General features: G+C 49.7%; 3 non-coding genes across 3 annotated transcripts; all 3 read left to right on the top strand.

Moving 5' to 3' along the window:
• The first annotated feature begins 1,622 nt into the window (after nt 1–1,622).
• Trnat-ggu (transfer RNA threonine (anticodon GGU)) lies at nt 1,623–1,695 on the top strand. Its single transcript has one exon. It is a non-coding gene; the product is annotated as a tRNA-Thr (tRNA).
• Nucleotides 1,696–2,087: 392 nt separating this feature from the next.
• Nucleotides 2,088–2,160, top strand: Trnat-ggu (transfer RNA threonine (anticodon GGU)). Its single transcript has one exon. It is a non-coding gene; the product is annotated as a tRNA-Thr (tRNA).
• Nucleotides 2,161–2,551: 391 nt separating this feature from the next.
• Trnat-ggu (transfer RNA threonine (anticodon GGU)) lies at nt 2,552–2,624 on the top strand. The gene has a single exon. It is a non-coding gene; the product is annotated as a tRNA-Thr (tRNA).
• The last annotated feature ends 19,431 nt before the right edge of the window (nt 2,625–22,055 follow it).

Here is a 22,055-nt window from a genome sequence, read left to right on the forward strand (position 1 = left end):
GACGTGTCTTTCCTCCGCTTAAAATTTCGACTCGATTTCTCAGGCTAGTGTTATGCATGCTCATTTCTTTCCCTCGGTAATATTCTCCCATCAGTTCGCTAGCTCCCGCATGGTATACGTTCGTTCTATCACCGCGTTGTTTAGCACAATGGCTTCACGAACCAAATTTTACATGCAAGTCTGGGCATTATGTTCTGTGTAGACGGCTCCAGTACCATTGTTATCTTTGATACTCTCACCTTGTAATCAATTTGTGCACGCGAGCGTGTGTGATTGCTTTCCTGTCTTCTGTGTTTTCTGTCTTGTTGTTTTCTAATATTCCTTGCTGACCACCTCTGCGTTCCCTGAACTGGTACCATGCGCCGGCCAGATCTATACCACCTCGTGCCGCGTCATACGCGTGCCCTTGCCTTCTGTTTTCATTCTTTTTATGACTTGTTTGACCGCATCTTTATCTTTTTCTTTTTCCTTCTCCCGCGCGTTGTATGCCAATGTACACTCATTTACTGTCGAAACTGCCTGTCCTACTGATTTTGAGCGCGACCCTTGCCTCCCAACAACAGAAGCCAAGTGTCTCATGTTTCAATCACCTCACCCAGATTCTTAGAACGGGTGTGTATCGGCAGATGTTCGCCCTTTGTGTGCATTGGCATATCTTCTTTGGACCTTCTTCGTTCCGCGTGAATGATTTTTTGCCGATGTAAAACACGTGCATGGCCATGTCTTGTTTTGGCCCCTCTTTCATCCCTGTTGCCACTGGAGAGGGGGGGAATTATTTTTTTAATTTTTTTACTTCGTTGTTTCTTTTTTGTTTGCATCGTTTTTTTCGTATTTGTACCGGGTGACTGTGGGTTCTTGTCATCCTTTTTAATGTTTTTTCTTTTTTTCACGCTCTCTCTTTCACTTCTTTCATTCTTTTGATGCCCACCAAATATGATTCATTTGTACAAACTCTCCCTTCCCTTGCCCTGCCCTCGCCCTTGCTACATTTTCTGTAAATATATAACCCTGTAACCAACTTATTCTGTACTCTGAAGAAAGAAGGTCCTCTACCTGAAACGTCAGTAAACTTTTTTTTTATTTTTAATGCCTTTCTCGTGTGTCAGTCTCTACTTACCTGATGGTTTCGCGGTATGTGTGCGTGTTTTATTGTTTCCAGACTATTTATATATATATATATATATATATATATATATATATATATATATATATTGGCAGTCAAGAAAACCTCGGAAAGCAAATGGGAGGTTGTGGTGGGTCATAGAAAGAGATAAAGAATTGTTTGAGTCGAAAAGAAAGTGGTGAAAAAATGCCCACCGGGTGGGATCCGAACCCACGACCTCCAGAATACCGGTCTGGTTTCTCATTTCCCATTTTTCTGATTCGCTACATGCTTAGCGAGGGCCTCTGTTCTGGCAGCCTTGGTGCCAAAGGGAGCTTAAGAGGGTTCAACGCTGGTCGACCACTCTCGACATGTCGTAGACACTCGAGTCACGGCCCGGGGGTTGGAAAGAAGGTCCCCTTCACCCCGTGCAGTCCGAGTGGCGCTGGCTACCACTCCGTAGTGCAGGAAACAAAAATACCTTAACATAAATACCCGAGAAAGTGCTGGGGAAACAGCCCCGCCGGTAGCGTAGTGGTAATCGCACCAGACCGGTATTCTGGAGGTCGTGGGTTCGGATCCCACCCGGCGGGCATTTTTTCACCACTTTCTTTTCGACTCAAACAATTCTTCATCTCTTTCTATGACCCACCACAACCTCCCATTTGCTTTCCGAGGTTTTCTTGACTGCCAACCCTTATATTCTGTCTTATTTCACGGAGCCCCTCATTTCCCATTTTTCTGATTATCTACATGCTTAGCGAGGGCCTCTGTTCTGGCAGTCGTGGTGCCAAAGGGAGCTTAAGATGGTTCAACGCTGGTGGACCACTCTCGACATGTCCTAGACACTCGAGTCACGGCCCGGGGGTTCAAAAGAAGGTCCCCTTCACCCCGTGCAGTCCGAGTGGCGCTGGCTACCACCCCCTAGTGCAGGAAACAAAAATACCTTAACATAAATACCCCAGAAAGTGCTGGGGAAACAGCCCCGCCGGTAGCGTAGTGGTTATCGCACCAGACCGGTATTCTGGAGGTCGTGGGTTCGGATCCCACCCGGCGGGCATTTTTTCACCACTTTCTTTTCGACTCAAACAATTCTTCATCTCTTTCTATGACCCACCACAACCTCCCATTTGCTTTCCGAGGTTTTCTTGACTGCCAACCCTTATATTCTGTCTTATTTCACGGAGCCCCTCATTTCCCATTTTTCTGATTCGCTACATGCTTAGCGAGGGCCCCTGTTCTGGCAGTCTTGGTGCCAAAGGGAGCTTAAGAGGGTTCAACGCTGGTCGACCACTCTCGACATGTCTAGACACTCGAGTCACGGCCCGGGGGTTCAAAAGAAGGTCCCCGTCACCCCGTGCAGTCCGAGTGGCGCTGGCTACCACCCCCTAGTGAAGGAAACAAAAATACCTTACAATGAATACCCGAGAAAGTGCTGGGAAAACAGCCCCGCCGGTAGCGTAGTGGTTATCGCACCAGACCGGTATTCTGGAGGTCGTGGGTTCGGATCCCACCCGGCGGGCATTTTTTCACCACTTTCTTTTCGACTCAAACAATTCTTCATCTCTTTCTATGACCCACCACAACCTCCCATTTGCTTTCCGAGGTTTTCTTGACTGCCAACCCTTATATTCTGTCTTATTTCACGGAGCCCCTCATTTCCCAGTTTTCTGATTCTCTACATGCTTAGCGAGGGCCTCTGTTCTGGCAGTCTTGGTGCCAAAGTGAGCTTAAGAGGGTTCAACGCTGGTCGACCACTCTCGACATGTCCTAGACACTCGAGTCACGGCCCGGGGGTTCAAAAGAAGGTCCCCTTCACCCCGTGCAGTCCGAGTGGCGCTGGCTACCACCCCCTAGTGCAGGAAACAAAAATACCTTAACATAAATACCCGAGAAAGTGCTGGGGAAACAGCCCCGCTGGTAGCGTAGTGGTTATCGCACCAGACCGGTATTCTGGAGGTCGTGGGTTCGGATCCCACCCGGCGGGCATTTTTTCACCACTTTCTTTTCGACTCAAACAATTCTTCATCTCTTTCTATGACCTACCACAACCTCCCATTTGCTTTCCGAGGTTTTCTTGACTGCCAACCCTTATATTCTGTCTTATTTCACGGAGCCCCTCATTTCCTATATATATATATATATATATATATATATATATATATATATATATATATATATATATATATATATGTGTATATACAAGATAAGAAAAAATTCGAACAAGGTAAAAGCACGATTGTGGCCCACGTTTCAGCAAAGAGAACTTGCTTTCCTCAGGGCCTGAGGAAAGCAAGCCCTGAGGAAAGCAAGTTCTCTTTGCTGAAACGTAGGCCACAATCGTGCTTTTACCTTGTTCGAAGTTTTTCTTCTCTTGTGTTGTCTACCATCTTCAAAGTTCTACTACTCCATTAATGTGTATATATATATATATATATATATATATATATATATATATATATATATATAGCCAGCGCCACTCAGACTACTCAGGGTGAAGGGGACTTTCTTTTTATCCCCCGGGCCGTGACTCGAGTGTTTTGGCACCAAGACTGCCAGAACCGAGGCCCTCGCAAAGCATGGAGCGAATCAGAAAATGGGAAATGAGGGGCTCCGTGATATAAGACAGAAAATAAGGGTTGGCAGTCAAGAAAACCTCGGAAAGCAAAGGGGAGGTTGTGGTGGGTCATAGAAAGAGATGAAGAATTTTTTGAGTAGAAAAGAAAGTGGTGAAAAAATGCCCACTGGGTGGGATCCAAACCAACGACCTCCAGAATACCGGTCTGGTGCGATAACCACTACGCTACCGGTGGGGCTGTTTCACCAGCACTTTCTCGGGCATTTATGTTAAGGTATTTTTGTTTCCTGCACTTGGGGGTTGTAGCCATCGCCACTCGGACTACTCGGGGTGAAGGGGATCTTCTTTTTCTTCATCTTCATCTCTTCTTCATCTCTTTCTATGACCCACCACAACCTCCCCTGTGGTTTCCCAGGTTTTCTTGACTGCCAACCCTTATTTTCTGTCTTATTTCACGGAGTCTCTCATTTCCCATTTTCTGATTCGCAATGTGTGTATATATATATATATATATATATATATATATATATATATATATATATATATATATATATATATATATATATATATATATATATATATATATATATACATATATATATATATATATATATGTATATATATTTATATATATATATATATATATATATATATATATATATATATATATATATATATATATATAATATATATATATATATATATATATATATACATATATATATATATATATATTTGAGCGAGATTATGAGCGGACGCCTCAGAGCTAGTCGACCTAACCCAGTGCTATCCGCCTGTGCGGGTATGTGGTGCATCGGTGTACGAACATGAAGAAGCAGAAGAACGATCGGCGTGTTGTCTTGTGTAACCCTGCGCTTGCGTGTGCAGGTATTGACCGTGAATAAACCCCTCTCTAACCGGCTGCTCAGGCTTCGGCTATCTCTTTTACAAATGGTGGGTGCTGGGTAGCGGGTTAGAGGATCTTCGTCCTTAGGACTACGATATTCATGTTTTATATCCTTCAGGAGGCAAGCACAATGACGATGATGCCCTTAAGCGTTCTCCTTTGACGCCTGATGCTGATAGCGTTTCCTGCGCAAACGGCTATGAAGCCCCCCTGTAGCCCCCCTTCATGCCAACCGAGCAACTGAAAGAGCCTCGGATCGCTGCTCTTTACGACCATCTGCCCAGTGCCACCCCAACTGGAGCGTCTCGCACACTTCGGCGCAATGAATTTGACTTTGCCATTCATGGCAACGTGTTGTATCGACGCAACTATCACTGCGATACGGGCAAGTGGCTAATCGTCATTCCCAGCCACTTACGCGCAGAAATATGTGGTTTCTTTGACAATGAGCGTCGTTGCGCCCTCGCCAGTGTCCGGAAGACCTACCGACATCTTCGGCTTCACCAATACTGGCGGGGCATGTGCAGCTTTTTGCGCCAGTAGGTTCGCTCTTGCACACACTGTCAGAGCCGTAAAATCCCGCCTCAGCGTGCGTCCGGCCCTATGCACCTATTACCTTGTCCAATGAGACCATTCGACCGCATTGGAATTGACCTGTATCGGCCTCTTCCTTGCACCGAGGCTAGCAACCGCTCTGTCATCGTTGCTGTTTAACACCTCAGCCGGTACGCCGAGACTGCTGCGTTAGCCGCGGCTACGGCCCGCAACGTTGCGTCCTCCCTTCTTCGCCATTTTATTCTGCGTCATGGTACACCCCGCGAAGTCCTCAGTGACCGGGGTAAGGTTTTTCTATCGGAAGTTGTCGAGGCACTATTGACAGCATGCCGTACCGTCCACCGTACTACTACGGACTATCATCCGCAGTGCAACGGGCTAAAAGAGCACTTCAACCGTACACTGGGCGACATGCTGGCTTTGTATTTGGCGTCAGATCATTCTCACTGGGATGCCCGCCTTTAATTCGTCACTTACGCCTATAATACCCCCACACAGTCCACAACGGGGTTTTCTCCCTTTTCTATTTTAGGGGCGTGATCCCTCTTGCTCCATCGACACGATTCTTCCCTACCACGCCGATGCTTCCGAAACGAGGCCAATTTAAGACATTGTCAAACACTCCGAAGAGTGCTGCCAGCTACCGCGATCCTTCACGACCCAAGAACAAGATCGCCAGAAGACCCGGCACGATGAGTCCAAACCTGCCTGTAGCTTTTCGCCCAGCTCTCTCGTCTGGCTGTGGGTCCCGAATAAGTCACCTAGACTATCCACTAAACTACTTTCGATATACAGCGGCCCTACCGCGTTGTTGAATGCACGTGTCCAGTAAATTAGGTTGTCCAGGCGGTCACCCCTTCTGCCCTCCAGCGCTATGGTGGCCGTGAGCTCGTTCACTATCAGCGCCTCAAAGCTTACGTCGAACCACTCATTGTATCGTCCCCGTGATACGCCAAGAAGGCTACTCTTTGACGGGGTGGAAGCACGGGGGCGTGATTGTAGCGAAGAGTATGAGCGGCCGCCTCAGAGCAAATCGCCCTAACGCCGCGCTATCCGCCTATGCGGGTAAGCCGTGCATCGGTGTAGGAAGATGAAGAGGCAGAAGAACGCTCGCTATCTGGTCTCGCGGAACGCTGCTCTCAGCTCTGGCATGTGCACGCTTCTACCGTGATTAAACCCCTCTCTAACCGGCTACCAAGGCGTCGGCTATCTCTTTATTATATATATATATATTTATATATATACATATAAAAATACAATCTATATATAAATGCATGTGTATATATATATATATATATATATATATATATATATATATATATATATATATAACTGTGTTTGTGCGTGGGGTGCCAGCCAAACAATCGCCTGCATAGTTTGAAAAACGAATGTTGGGACCATATTACTGACAAAGCCACTTGCTTTCCATTTCTAAGACGGAAGGGTTAGAAGGGTTGCCTTAATATATCATATGGCACAGAAAGAAAGGATAGGATGGGGACTATCTTTGTCCAGTTTAACCTCAGACCGGCAGACGTGGCGGCGCTCTTTGCTTGGAAAACAGACATTAGGCGTACCGGCGAGAGTTTGACCAGGGCTCCGATACTACAGCTCGTGGTTTCTTACGCTTCCCCTATAAAAACCTCAACACGGTTTTGTACAGCTTACGCTGGATGGATCGGTGCCCGCGAGTTTGTCAATTCTGTTCCCATAAATACTGAAGGTGTTCCGTGCGTGGAAGTGTACGAAACCTGTAGAACAATGACTTTATGCATTAGGGGTGTCCGAGCAAAAAAATGATTTATACTGCAGACACAAAAAAGGCTTTGAATTGAAATTTTCACTGTTTAAAAATGAAACGCAAATTGTGTGTAGCTACAGAATAAACAAAAAATTTAAAGGCGATTTTAAATATACATTTTAAAGATAAAAACGCAGCGAAGGCACAGTTGCCAGGTAATATTTAAGGGTTACATACAGCTGCTGCAGAGAATATGCATGGAGTGGCGATGTACAAGTGGTGTGGGATAGTCTGTGTGCACAGAATCAATGGTTAAAATAGAGGTTCAAAATGCAGTAGCACCTTTTCGAGACCCATCTTCAGAAGGTAGTTTGCAAATATATGCAACAAGCAGGAGCCGAGAATGCCCATCACAAACGATACAAAATTCTTAAAACCCGGCAGAACCAAAAGTGGGGGGTCACAATAGGTTTTTTCTCAAGACAATGTTATGCTCTTAAAATTTTTAAGACCAAAGGTAGACTGCGACCAAAAGCTCTTATTGCCTTGCAATTGCGGGAAGAATTATGCACAGGTTCTAAGAGGAAACCGCATACCATGTGACATACCCAAACAGAGTGCAAAGAAAATTGCAGAATCCTCAGTGTGGGCGACATCTGAGTTTTCAAAACTCTCCGCTTTCCCCTAAATGTGGAGACCTACAAAAAGAATATGGCTCAGTTGAAAACGGCTAGAATGACTGTTTAAAAATGACAGTAGCCAGGAAGACACTTGTAAGAATACAGAAAACACGAACGAGAACTGAACGAAAACGTACACTTAACGAAGGCCAGTTGACGTACTGCGGTGCAATGAAAAAGTCACTGTGAAGCGGCGCCATGCCTAAACAAATTTCACAAATTGATATAAACATCGGCAAGTCGTTGTCCTTTGCAAGCCTTTTAGGCTCTGCTTGAAGAAAGTTATCAATAAAGCCGGGATTTATTGGCGTATTTAACCATCACCAGCACTTTTGTGATATTGAAGATAATGTGGCGTCCGACCAGCTGAAAAGCCTCTTGCAGAGACTGCACACGCTCCGTCAATTCAAAAAGGATGCTTCACTGAAGCATAGCAGACTGCAATAAATATTGTTTCTGCAGCCTTGCGTACAACTTTTGAGGAATATGTATAGCGCTTGTTCACATTCGACAGCTCATTTATCCTATCTAACAAAGCACACATTTTAATAAAATAAAAGACTGTTTAAAGATTTATTGCTTTGGAATGCGGCAAATATGCAGTTCTCAGCTTTAAAGTGGAGCCCCTCAAAGTGAGTGTGATTCCCTTATGTTGCCATCTGCTTAAACAAGAATTTATAAAAAAGAAATATCAGCCACTTCATATAAATTTTTGATTCCGATACAAGGGTACCGATGGCACGACACAACTTATAGGTACCGATGGCACCGATGGTGCCGATGGCACCACATATATCATTGTTGTCATCCAAGTGCCTTGTCTGCGGAGGCCTTATCCAGTTTAACAGCATTGTTTTCCAAGAAACCTGGTACAGTTACCTTTGCTTATTTACATGTACAACAATTTCGCGCGCTGTAATTTACTGGCAAAGTCACGTATAATACATCGATACATACCACACGTAGGGTGGACGTGTTTTATTCAAAACAACTTGTTCCCCATGAATTCTACTAAGGTTTTTTGCAATTTAATATATTGCTTTGAATCTGAATCTAGGATACCACTGCGTGTCAGTGTGCGGATGCAAACTATCCTGCCAAGTAACACATTTTTACTACTAACACAATCATTTCACTGAGGAATCATTGTGCCCCATGTAAAAAAATATATTTCAGTTCAACAAGCCTGCCGATATTACCTCTGGGGAAGGGTACCCCTGGCGGCGCTCAAGCTCCTGGAAGTCATTTCCGACCTACCTACAATAACCATCGTATGGAACCCGGGACGCGCCTCACTCCCTGGGAATAAAGCAGCACATGCTGCGGCCCGCGAGCTTCACTTCCGAGCGTTTCCTGCAGGGCCAGGAGGCTCGGACTTTCCGACGGCCACTATCCATCCTCTTCCACCCTGCTTCACCAACATCTTATCCCACTACCGCCACGGTCGCCAAAAATATCCTCCGCCGCACCCTCCCTGTCCGTCGAAGAATCCCGAATCTGGCGCAGACTACAAACTTGCACATACTATAGCTCCACCGTCCTCTCCAACATCTCCCCCTCACTGTTCGAGTACAACTGCCCGGACTATCAAGGTCCAGCCACCACTGCCCACTTAGTCTTCCTGTGCCCTCAACCCCCTGTTCCTCTCCCTTCCCCTACCCCCGAGCAGTGGAAATGCGCGTTGACCAGCTCGGATCTGCAGGAGCAGCTCATCTTGATCCAGCGGCCCACGCTAGCAGCGGCGGCACGCGGCCTCCTGAACTGGGGGCGCCACCCACCGTTTTTTTTTCAATAAACTTTTCGCCTCCTCCTTTCCAAAGTTCATATGACGTTTTAAACGTAGCTTATTAACGTCGCATTTCTGAAGGAAACAACAAAAACTGTTTTGTGTGCCTAAATACCACGTTCACAAAGTGCTCTAGGATAAAAGAAACCTTTATGCGAAAAAATATAACGGGCGAAGCCCCTTAAGGGCTCGAGCTGTCGGCGTCTCCTGTCCTTATCGTCATCGTATCTCGTCTGATGTAGTCATCGTGATAAAACACAGCAACGCTCGTTTTCGAACTCCTCCCGATAGCATGTAACGCGTAAGAAAGGAATGTACGGGAACACTTGTTTTTCAACGCCGCAAGCTAGGTGGCTGCGCGCTTCAGGTACGACACTTTTATAGCTAACGTTTAAATGTGTACCCGCCAACACGTTTATATACGTGGGCGAAACCTCCAAGGAACCCGGAGTACACTTATAGACTGCATTCTTCACCCCGTATCAGGTTTCACCTTAGTAGAGATGGCCCGGGATTTTTTTCTTACCTCTTTACTCTGAAATATATTTTGCACACTGTTAGCTTCTGATTGGACATGCAACAACAGACAGCGTTTTCAGTCTGTCAAAAAGAGAACACGGTGCTAAACGTCTGCCTTCTTACGCATAATATCGGGGTATTTAACAGCGATATTACTGTTGTACTACTCCTATTTCTGTAATTGGTAATTCCAAATTTTTGTCGGCTTATTATCCTAGTGTTTCGTCTTTTTTATCCTTAGTTGTCCGTAGGAGTTTACAAAACGTCGAGACATCCAATAATTTGTACATATATTGTATTACGAAAAAATAAACTAGGTTTACTCAAGGCATCCATCATTCACCTTGGCCACGTCAGGCGCCCTGACAACCACACAGGGTACTAATTACTACCAGACAAATGATTTTTACTCCAGCATTAAATCCACGTGACAAAATTTTAAAATTACTTCGTTTTTTTTTGTTCAAATATACAGTGCACAAAATAAACTTTTGCACAAATTAAAACTAAAAAAAATTAATGTACGACCGGTGTTTATAACTGCAACAATTTTACTCAAATATTTTGTGTGTACTCAATTAGTGTCCAGAAATATTTTATAGAAACAAAGGGCTGTGCGAAATTAAATAAACGAGTGGGTTGTGCATTCTAAAAAAGGATGAAAAGATGTTCGATAGGAACAGCTATAATTATTCCTCGTGGACAAATAAAAACCCAAAAATCAAAGTAATGAAGGGTTTGAATGAAATCTCTACTCATTTATGAAGGACCTAAATCCTTGTCAGTGTATTGATCCTAATACTTGCGTATAGAAGATCACTTGTGTCATGCAGTTGGTTACATACCATTCAGACACTTTTAGGAGAACCTTGTTATCTCAGGTCAAACTAATAAAACTGTGCATTCTTGTAGAGCCAATGGGACCTTCTTTCTCAGCTTAGAACACTGTGTTGCGCCAAGCGTTTACGCCACAAAATGTCTTATTGCGCATTCCTTGCTAGGGTATGCGGAAGAAAAAAACGAACAACCTCTGTTTAGTTCCCGCGCGTGCCACGCATGTTACTGCAGGGCAAACTGCTAACCTTACCTTCGTGTAGCGGTGGGTTACAAAGCGGTTATGGAAGAAAAGCAAATAGGAGTGTCACCACAAAAGGTGCGTGCGGTCTGCCAGCTCCAGCACCACATCCACGCTATCGATCGGAGAAGTCCCCTTCGTCATGCGCTTTGCGTGTTCACAGAGTATTCCCATGCAAACAGCAAGTTTTCGCTGGACAACCTTCCTTTACTTTTTTTGGAGCCACCACCAACTTGTTGGGTGCCGTTCTTACTGTATTGTTTTCTAGGAAAAACACCTCTTTCTAAGCAATGGCGGATGTGAAAGCTCGAGAGAAGGCGCAAGTTTTCTCACCTATTGCCTAAATCTAGTCACTCACCGGTCGTGTCTTCAACAGCTTTGCTTTTAATCGGTTTTGCCAGATTGTAGCGGTTTCAAAATTTTAAAACTGGGTCAGATTCTTCATTACGACTGGACCTTTCAGCTCATTCGTGCTCACTGAAATTGTAATTGTAAGGAATGCAGCGCACGAATTCGTATTCCACATGTAAGGTAACGTACCGATACTATGATTTACACTTCCGGGACCACGGCAAACACATGTTCACAAACAGTAGAGTAGTGCCTCTGTTGCGGATGCAAACCACCACTGCATCTAAAGCGAGGTGTTTTTTCTTGGCCTAGCAATAAACACATATTGCAGCTGTTTTTGGTTGCCTCAAAATTGACCTCTTTAAGCAATGCTGAACTGCACCTTGTGATCTAATTTACGTACTTGTGAGTACAACACAGCACCTAGATGTATCTACTCTACAAAACATTAAAGTGTAACTTTTGAGGCGTGTACGTTTATATCATGGAGCCAGATGACAAACATCCTTTATAGTAGAGAAGCAATATGTTCTGGCCAATTAAAGTTTAGCTTTTGTTTTTCTTGTGCAGCCAGCTTCTTAAGTGATTTTAAGGTTAATTTTGTATGGTTGTGTTTTATTCCGCGTTCTACATTGTGCTAGTTATGTTCAAAAGTTAGGTTTATATAAAATGCGACTACACCTTTCTGATCCTAATCAATCTGTGAAGTTTTATGTTTGAAATATATAAGCCAGCATCTCTCTCCTCAAGATGGTTTAATACCTTTTTGTGTTACTTCTAGAGCTGCAGCGCTTTCAATACTCGGAAGCTGGCTGTGTTCGAGTTGTTGCCCACAACCTGGAAGCCTCACCTACAAACGAAGCACCTCCGTGACACCATTCGTGCTCTATTTGACCTGTATTTACTACACTGTCATAGCCAGAGTATTTTGTACTCCCGCACTGAGCACCTTGAGTAATCTTGGTGAAGGTATGGGCGACACCGCGGACCCCGAGCTCCCAAACATAAGCTGGAAGAAACCGTGGCGATGTGTTGTACGGTGAAGGGTAGAAACCGTTAACGATGGCCGTCGGAGCCTAGCTCAAGCTCCGGCGGGTGCGCTGCCTGTCTGTTTACCAGGCAGGGAGCTCCGAGACCTCTTCAGCTATCAGAGCAATGCTGTCGAAGATGTACCCCCGTCTACCTGCTTTTTCACAAAGCAGGGAGACGATGTAGACCCGCGTTCGTGAACCTGGGAGGGTAGGGATACCCTCCAGCCGAGAGACGACATGCAGCGTGCTGGTGGTGACGGTGACTGACCCCCGAACAGCCGTGCTCGGCGGTGTTTATTACCCGGCAAAACACAAGGTTGCCCACCGAGCCTGGTGGGGCCACTGAACTTAGCGGCCAACGAATATCAGGGATGGGGGGCGCCACACACTTGTCACACCCCTCACCCCCAAGTTTGTTTGTCCTACACAAACACAAACCACCTGTCCCCCCGGCGAGTACTGGTCCGGAGGTCTCCGCAGTCTCTCACTCCGCGGGAGCACAGGTGTCGAGGCCGTTGTGGCAGCATTAGGTGCTGCCTGTGTCATTCTCGCACCAGCGGTCAGCCTTCCCCGTGTCGAAGGACTTGTGCGTGGCGCCACAGTGGCGCGAGTAGCACCAGCCCCTGGTGCTGTGCTGTCAGCGGTCGGTGAAGCAGGCTCCCCTTGAAGGAGTCCAGGCTGAGGCAGTGCAGCGGGCCCGTTGCCAAGCAGTCCGGCTGCACCAGCAGGGGCGCCAGCACCTGCTCGGGCGCGTACGGGTCCCCGCACAGCATGCATAGCATCCGCCGCAGGTCCGGCCGGGGCCCCGCGAGCGCGGGGAGCGCCTGGTAGATCTGCAGCCGCTCGATGCTCTCCACCAGCGCGCACAGCGCCTGCTCCAGCCGCACAGGGTCCAGGCCGCCGCCGTCGTCCACGAAGGGGCACTGCAGGCTCTTGGCCCGGTTGATGCCCTCCTCGCGCAGGCAGTCCCCCTGGCCCGCAAACACCATGACCAGGGGCAGGCCGTGGAAGGGCAGCCGGTCCTCCTGCTCCAGGTTGGCCAGCAGGGTCTTCTCGAGGCTCTCGCGGATGTACTCCAGCCCCAGCTGGCTGGCGTACACGCACAGGCCGCCCTGGGGCAGGGGCTCCGTGCGGAACGAGTTGTGCGGCAGGCCCACGTCGCCGTCGATCCTGAAATCCAGCGCGTACTGGGCCTTGTCGTCGAGCCGGAAGCCCTGTGGGTGCGCCTGACGCATAGCCTGCGCCACCTGGTGGGCGCTGGCCCTGGCACCCAGCACCACCAGGTGCAGCAGGCGGCCGTTGGTGCCCAGCACCCCGCCGCCGTTGGTGCCGGCCTCTCGCCGGTGCAGCAGCTGCTCGATGACGCCGTCCATGCAGTCGGGGTGGATGGGGCAGTGCTCCCTCTGGCACCTGAAGGCTTGCCGCTGTGCCGGTGAATGTCCCCACCTCAGGCTGGAACAGGGCCTCGAACTTGGTCAGGAGGTCGGGGACGTCTGCCACTGCATGCACTGCTTCCTGGTACTCCGGCAGCCTCACGCCCAACGCCTGGATCCAGTTCCGGCCCAGCAGCGTCGGTGAGGGCCCCTTGGTCAGGTACAGGGGAAGGGTGGCCTCCCTGTCGCCAAGGCGGACGCTGACCTGGGCTTGACCCTCGACTTGGGCGAGCTGTCCGGAGTAGCTGCGCAGCACGACGCCCGACGCCTCGACGGCCACGCCAGGGAAGGTGCGCTTTAAGGCTTTCCCGGCCATGACCGACACACTGGCCCCTGTGTCCAGCTCCATGGAGACGGGGCGCCCGCAGACTTCGACGGTCAGCCAGTATGGCGGCACCAGCGGCTGCACTGTGGCCGGTTGCCACATGTCGAACATCTGCGGGTCTTCGGCCACGACGTGAAGCCTAGCCGCTGCACCCGAAGCTGCTGCCGCACGCCCCCGCCGCCTACCCTTGCGCCGACTTCCTCGGCCGTGGCCTGGCGCGGAACCTGTGCTCGACGCCGGCTGCTGCTTCCGTCCGTCTGCCGTCGTCCCCCCTCGGCACGCCCGAGCAATGTGCCCAGTTCTTCCGCACGCAAAGCACTCCGCTTGCGCGAACTGGCACTGGGAGGGGGGGGGTGGTCACCACCGCAGCGAACGCACCTGCCATGCCGTGCCGCCATCTTGTTCACCGCCGCCTCCGCCGACGGTGAGCCGGCCGCACGGGCTAGCTTGCCCGCGTCCTTGGCCGCAGCCTCCATCGCCAGCGCTGCCTTCACGGCGTCGTCCAGCGAGGGGTCGGGAAGCTCCAGGAGTCGCGTCTGCATGGCGGGGTCGTTGATGCCGCAGACGAAACGGTCCCGGAGCAGCGAGTCGAGCTGCTCCCCGAAGGCGCAGCCGCTCGCCAACCCTCGCAGCGCTGCGACGAACTGCCCGAGCGTCTCTCCGTCTCGGCGGCTCCGGTTATTGAAGCGAAAACGCTCCATTAACGTCGACGGAGCCGGGCTGTAGTGCGAGCGTAGCGTAGCGAGCAGCTCACCCAGCGGCTTGTCGTGCGGCGTGGCCGGCTTGAGCAGGTCGAGCAGGAGAGCGAAGACTCGGGTCCCGCAGCTGGCCAGGAAGATGTCGCGCGGTTTCGCCTCGGGTGTGTCGTTCGCCCGGAAAAACACGCCGACTCTTTCCTCCTAGACCGGCCAGGCGGACCCTTCACCCTCGAACGGCTCGAGCCTCCCGTACAGCGGCATGGCGTAATGGCGGCTGGCTTGAGGGGGCGGTGTCTCGGCGTTCTCGGTGGCGGCGTTCACGGTGACTTCGGCCGCTCCGCGGGCTTCTTCCCTCGTCGCCAGTGTCAATGGCGACGAGTGGCGACGAATCCCATCCTCGTCGCCAGTGTCACGATCTAGACCCGCGTTCGTGAACCTGGGAGGGTAGGGATACCCTCCAGCCGAGAGACGACATGCAGCGTGCTGGTGGTGACGGTGACTGACCCCCGAGCAGCCGTGCTCGGCGGTGTTTATTACCCGGCCACACACAAGGTTGCCCACTGAGCCTGGTGGGGCCACTGAACTTAGCGGCCAACGAATATCAGGGATGGGGGCCGCCACACACTTGTCACACTATATGGTATTGTTTAAACCCCCAAACGTGATTGGTCCCTTAAAAGGGGCCAAATTGAAGTATCTTTTCCCTGATTGCCACACTTAACCTTTCCTGAACCGAATATTATTTCTCTATTTCTTGTGATGGAATCCCTCTCTCCAGCCTAACCTCTTGCATTGCATTCAGTGTTCTTGACTGCAAAATATCTTGAAGACATATTTGGAACGTCTTAAGAAGCCAAAAAACAAAGGAATGGCGAGGTCCTTGTCGATGTAACCGAAAAAAAACAGGCCACAAAACTTCGAGCTCAAACTCGACTGGCTGATCTGCATATTAGGGTCACACACCACCTGAGCCTCAACAGCTCCCAGGGTGTGATGTCTGAGCCAGATCTGCTGAACGACACGGAAGCTGATCTCCTTGCACCCTTAAGGATTAGGGCGTCACTGCCGTGAGGCGGATCAACATCCGTAGAGACAACAAGGAGATTCCCACTAAGCACATATTCTTGACCATTACCGTTTAAAAATCTCGCAATATATAAATGCTGGCTTTATCCCTTGCTCCAGCCATCCTTACATGCCGAACCTATGGTGCTGTTTTAAGTGCCAGTGGTTCGGGCATGGCACAAACTCTTGCCGTGGCCGAACAACGTGTGTAAAGTGCGCGGCACAGAATCATCCCACTGACAACTGTTCATCCAATGCCTTCTCTTACGTGAACTGGGGGTGCCGCATCCGGCACACTCCCGCAAGTGCAAAAAATTTCAACTTCATAGAAACATCGTCAACTCAAGGTCACTAAGAACATCCCCATCCCAGATTCGCGGAAAAGGTTCGCCTCTTTCCCCCTGGGGAGCTACGCCGACGCAGCTTGCCGGGCGGCGGACTGGCGTCGGGTAATCACAGGTAACCAGTTCAGCGAGTATGGCCTGGTTCGTCCCCAGACACCACTGGGTTGCTTCAGACCGCCCCACCCGTCACCACACCGCTTGCTGAGGCAGCAACGGTTGTGGTGGCAATCACTTCCGTTGGGACCAGTGCTGCTCCCTCGCCTCCATCCCTGTCCTCCAGTGCGTTAAAGGGTGCCGAGGGGATGGACATGGGGGGCTTCGCATCGGCTCCCACCGTACCGCCAGTGCCACCTCTGGCGCCCCTGGGGCCCTCGGCGTGGCGGGTCAAACGAAGGGCCCCAAAAGGTTGGCCAAGTCCGAGGGGCCCGGTCCGCTATGCACCGCATTGACATCTGACGAGGAGATGGACGTCGGGCCGTTCCTGCTTGCAACGCATCGCAAGTAGGGGCCTCCGACGTCCAAGCCTACAGAAAGGCCCAAAAAGCCAAATGCTCGAGTAACAGCCTCGAAAGACACATGAACACACAAACACACTGACTATAGTAGCTACTAAATCTCCACAATTGAAAGAGAAAATATTATTCAATGAAACTGCAAATCCCTGTTTAAAAATCTTCACGATGTCTACGAGATATTTCATTTGGACGAGCCAAATGTGATGTGTCTTTAGAAAACGCATTTGAATTCCAATACCACAAATTTTGTAAATAGTAAATGGTATTCCGAGAGGACAGGGATGGTCGCACACCTAATGGCGGTGTGGCCATAATCGCCCGCAAATCGTTAGCCTGCCACACTGTTACTTTGAACACTGTCCTTGAGTGTGTAGCAATTCGCAAAATATTATTTAATATGTTGATAACAGTATGCTCCATACACAGTCCTGCTGGCCTTGCACATTCGGGCTCTGACTTCGAGGCGCTGGTTGACAAGCTGCCCGAACCATACATTCTCACAGGCGACCTTAATGCGCACAACTCTCTTTGGGGTTCCTTCATAACGGATGCCCGCGGTGGCCTGATGAAGACATTCCTAACGTCTTCGATAGCATGCTTTTTCAAAAACACAGCCTACATACCATAACTTATGGAGTAATGCATACTCACAGCTTGACTTGGCTATTGGTTCTGCAATTCTTTTTCAATGTCTGGAATGTGGTGTGGGTACGGTCCCACATGGTAGTGACAGCTTCCCCACCTCCATAACATATATAGGTAAAGGCCCTTGCAGTCTACCTTCCCTCATCAGGTTTAAGGAATAAAAGCAAACTGGAGTACATTCACAGAAACATCTCAACTACACAACGCAACCATAAAACATCTGCAAGTGGACGAAGCAGCCCAACTCTTCACTGCGCACATCCTCTACGCAGCCGAAAAGCCGACCAGTGCAACCAGAGGAGGCCGTTGTGGAATGAGGGCTGTAGGTGGGCACGTGGGGCCAAACAAGGCTTGGGGTGTCTTCGGTCGGTACACCACGTCGCAGAACCACATCTCCTTGAAACCGGTTTAGGCCTTTGTAAAGCGTGTGCGCAGTGAGGCGAAAATGGAGACCTGGCGCGCCTTTCTCACGTCCATAAACCTAAACACACGCACACAAGTTATGGACACGAATACGTAAGCTTAAAGGACAACAGACACATAGCCTGCCTCTTGTCAGCACAGCATGGGACACACTTGAAGAACCAGGCGAACGCACTAGCACAACACTTCCAACAATAAGTCTGTTTCTGCACACTAGAAAACACTTTCAAAAACCACAAACCATCTTAATAAAAGAAGCCCTTCCATGAAAAAGCAAAATCAAAATCGTCTTACAACTGGCTGCCCTGAGCACACGTAAGCCTTCAGCCCCGCATGCACACAACGTTACATACACAATGATAGAACACATACATGCAGACACCTTAGAAACACTTCTCCACTTATACATTAAGATATGGCTTACGGGGCACCTTCCCACGTCTTGGAGGGAACCGATAGTATTAGCCTTTCATTAATAGGGAGAGGATCCGACCTTTCTCGCAATTTATGGTCTCATCGCACTGAAAAGCTGCCTGTGCAAGCTGCTTGAGAAGATGATTAACTGGAGGCCAGTGAACGTTTTGGAGTACAACGGTCTTCTAGAGAGATGCCAGGCAGGCTTAAGGTTTTGGCGATCCACGAATGATCAACTTGTGGCCTTAGAGTCACATTGCCGCAAACGATGTATGTGTTTCTTAATTTGTTGTTTCTTTCACTGCCCGGCAACTCCCGGCTCTGTTATGTGTGTCGAGAGCGAAGCACGTCTTCCATTCATTATGTTGTTGCCGCACGGGCTATCTCATTCAAGCTACGCAGACTGTTTCACCCTACCGTCACTAAACCCAGAAAAATATTCTTGGATCTATAATGTTGTGAATGTAAGGGACGGTTCCAGGAACACATGCGCAGAAAGACAAAGGCATGCGTAGCAGACGCCGCGGGATTCGATTTGACGACGCTCGCCTGCGCAAGTCACTTTGTTGACCGCTGCTTCGACGCCTCTGTATTCTTTTGATTGGTTATGGGAGCACAGGTTCGCTCCAATAAACTTGTTGATTATTTAAGAGACCTGCGTCGTCTTTGGCTACGTGACATCTGGTGGAAGCGAGGGGTACGCACCTTTTATGCTACCAACAACTTCTGGAAGCCACCAAGCCAGTCCAACTAGAGCCAGCCGCCGACTGGAACGCCTCCCACCCGAGTTTTGGTTCCTGCCAGATGAATCCAAAAGAAAGACCGCTGCAAACACCCCCATGGTTCAAGAAGCAACATCACCAATCGTCCTGCAGCAGCCACGGGAACTGCCATCACTCCGAGGAGCCCCGCAGAAGTCCCAGAAGAATGGTTGGAGAAACTGGAGCGCGTCCGGATGTTCAACAGGTGGGACGACCCATAAACTTTCTGGCATGTTTTCATTTACTTGGAAGGTTCAGCTCGCACTTTTTCAAGAACTACGAGAGCTCATTCACCAACTGGGCTCACATCCAAAGCGAGTTCCTTAATACGTTTACTACCTTGGTCAGAAAAGAACGCGCAGCGCTGTTGCTTGAAACTCGAACGCAGCACCCCAACGAAGGGGTCATGATCTTTGTCGAGAAGATGAAGCGACTTTGAGGCCACATCTAGCGTCGATGCCGCTAAAAGAGGCTCGGTTTGCGAGGGTTCTCTGTCGACGCAACCCGCCCACGAACCGGCCAGCGCCCATCGGAGATCGAAAAATACCTGTCCAACACAAGCCGTGGACCAGCCCGTTTCAAACAATCGCCGTCGCCCAACCTATACCAGTCGCCCAACCGCCGTAACCATGCCGATTTCGCACCCCAGCCCCCGTTGGGGACAAGAAAAGCAGCAACATCTGCAGGTAAAGTTGCACGACTGCGGAAAAATAAATACCCTCCCTCGACGCAACAACACGCGGAAGACGATGATTCCGGACATGTCCTCAGCCCGACGACCCGATCTAACCTGAACACGACGACAACCACACGGCACGAAGCATACCCGACCTGACAAAACCTCCCGCTGAGACGACGACCACCACGATGCACAGTGCGGGATCGTCAACACGCACAAGCCGAGATGCGACGCCACGACGCACCCGGAACTCGAAGAAGGCAGCGTCCGACCTTCAGCTGTCCATCGACGGCTTTGAAGTAGTCACCCTTATAGACACGGGAGACGACTACTTAGTCATGACCGGGCCATTTGCGTCTAAGCTGAAGAAAGTTATGACCAGATGGGGCGGTCTGCACAATCGCACAGGAGGACGCCCCCTCGTGATGCCAAGTGGAACGTGCACATCGCGCGTCACCATAGCCGGCACAACGTACCCTACGGCGTTCGTCATTTTGCCTAACTGCACCCGCGGCGTAATTCTCGGAATGAACTTTTTGACGGACAACGCTGCAATAATTGATCTATAGACCAAGTCTATAAGTTTTTCTTCCGATCACTCCATGACGCCGGAACCGAACCCCGAACACCGTGCTGCTTTATTGATCGTCGATGATCATATAACCCTGCCACCCCGCAGAAGCTTAATGATCACCGTCTACGGTGAATATGGCCCTCCTGACGTCAACGTTATCGCAGAGTGACCAAAGGCTGCTTCTAGGCCGCTTTGTCTCTGTATTAAGAGGCATTGCGCGCTTTCCGCAACGTCAATCACATGTTTTGGTCACTAATTTCTGCGACGAGTACCAGCATTTAAACAAGGGCGCTGCCATAGCGTTCCCCGAAAGAACGCAAGAAGCAAGTGATGTGATCGCGGTTGCCGAATTTGAAGACGCACCCGAAGAGACTTTCAAGCTTCCAAATCCTTTCGACGTGAATCCGGCGTACCCGCAAGTAGACCGGGAAACATTATTAGTTGTGAACGCAGCTCATTGACTCGCGTTGTCCCTGCATCCATTCAGCGTTGTAGGCGTCCAACCCTCCCCCATTCTCCTTGCGCGCCAGCTGCGCTCTCCGCCGCTCACCCCCTCTCCTCTCCGATAGCGAACACTCTCGCGAGGGGCATTGGATTGGATTCGATTAGATTGGCTTGGCTTGGCTTGGATTGAATTGGATTGGATTGGATTGGCTTGGATTGGATTGGATTGGATTGGATGAAAGTGGATTGTGTTGGATTGTGTTGCGTCATTGCTGCGGCAGACGCACTGGCGCCGGCGCGTCCCCTCACCGTTATGCGCGCTATAAAACACGGTGCCTTTGCCGCTCCGCTTCATCGTTCCAGCGCCGTTCCTCTGCTCTCCAAAGCTGCAACGTGCACCCCCTATGCGCCGCATCTACACAAGTGTTCCCGCGAGGGAAGGTGGGAGTTTTTTTCGCTTTGCTGCGTCGCTTCAGATAGTGTTTTTCGTCAAAAAAACTACGCCAGGTACCTCTAACGAAGCCCCGATTAATAACCGTAGGTGGAGCCCGACCTACCCGACAGTCCCCGTAACGCGTCTCTTCACACGAGCAGGAAGCCATCCAGACTCAAATCGACGAAATGCTCATTGACGACATTCAGCCATCAAAAAATCCCTGGGCTGCGGCGGTCGTCCTGGTGAAGAAAAAAGACGGCACATTAAGGTTTTGCGTTGACTACCGGCGACTGAACAAAATCACCAAAAAGGACTTTTAAACTCTCCCCCGAATTGACGACGCCATCGACCACCTCTGCCATACAAAGTACTTCTCATCGATGGATCTGAAGACGGGCTACTGGTAAATTGAAATGGACGAGAAAGACCAAGAGAAGACTGCATTTTTTACCCCGGACGGCCTATACGAGGTCACGGTGATGTTGTTTGGGTTGTGCACGGCACAAGCACCTTTTCAACGAGTAATTAACACGGTGCTAGCCGGCCTGTACTGGCACAGCTGCCTCGTATACCTGGAGGATGTTGTGGTATTCTCCCCGACTTTTGACGAACACCTTCGGAGGCTCGAGTCTGTACTCGCGGCATTCCGTACGTCGGGGTTAACCCCGAAGCCTCAAAAGTGCCGCTTCGCGTACAAGGAAGTCATGTTTTTGGGCCATGTTTTCAAAGCCGTGGGTGTCCGGCCTCACCAAGCTAAAACTTCCGCCATAGCAGACTTCCCAAGACAGAAAGATAGGAAGGGCATGCGGAGATTTTTCAGACCATGCGCCTACTATCGGCGCTTCATCGCAAACTTCGCCCGCATTGCCGAGCCGCTCACGCGCTTGACGAAAAATACCACCCTTTTCCGCTGGGAAAATGCCCAAGAAAAAGCCTTCTGCGAGCTGAAATAATGCCTACCAACTACTCCCGTG

Source organism: Haemaphysalis longicornis, unplaced genomic scaffold (genome assembly GCF_048455015.1).
Source record: "Haemaphysalis longicornis isolate Haplotype H1 unplaced genomic scaffold, Haemaphysalis longicornis Haplotype H1 scaffold_11, whole genome shotgun sequence".
NCBI lineage: Eukaryota > Metazoa > Arthropoda > Arachnida > Ixodida > Ixodidae > Haemaphysalis > Haemaphysalis longicornis.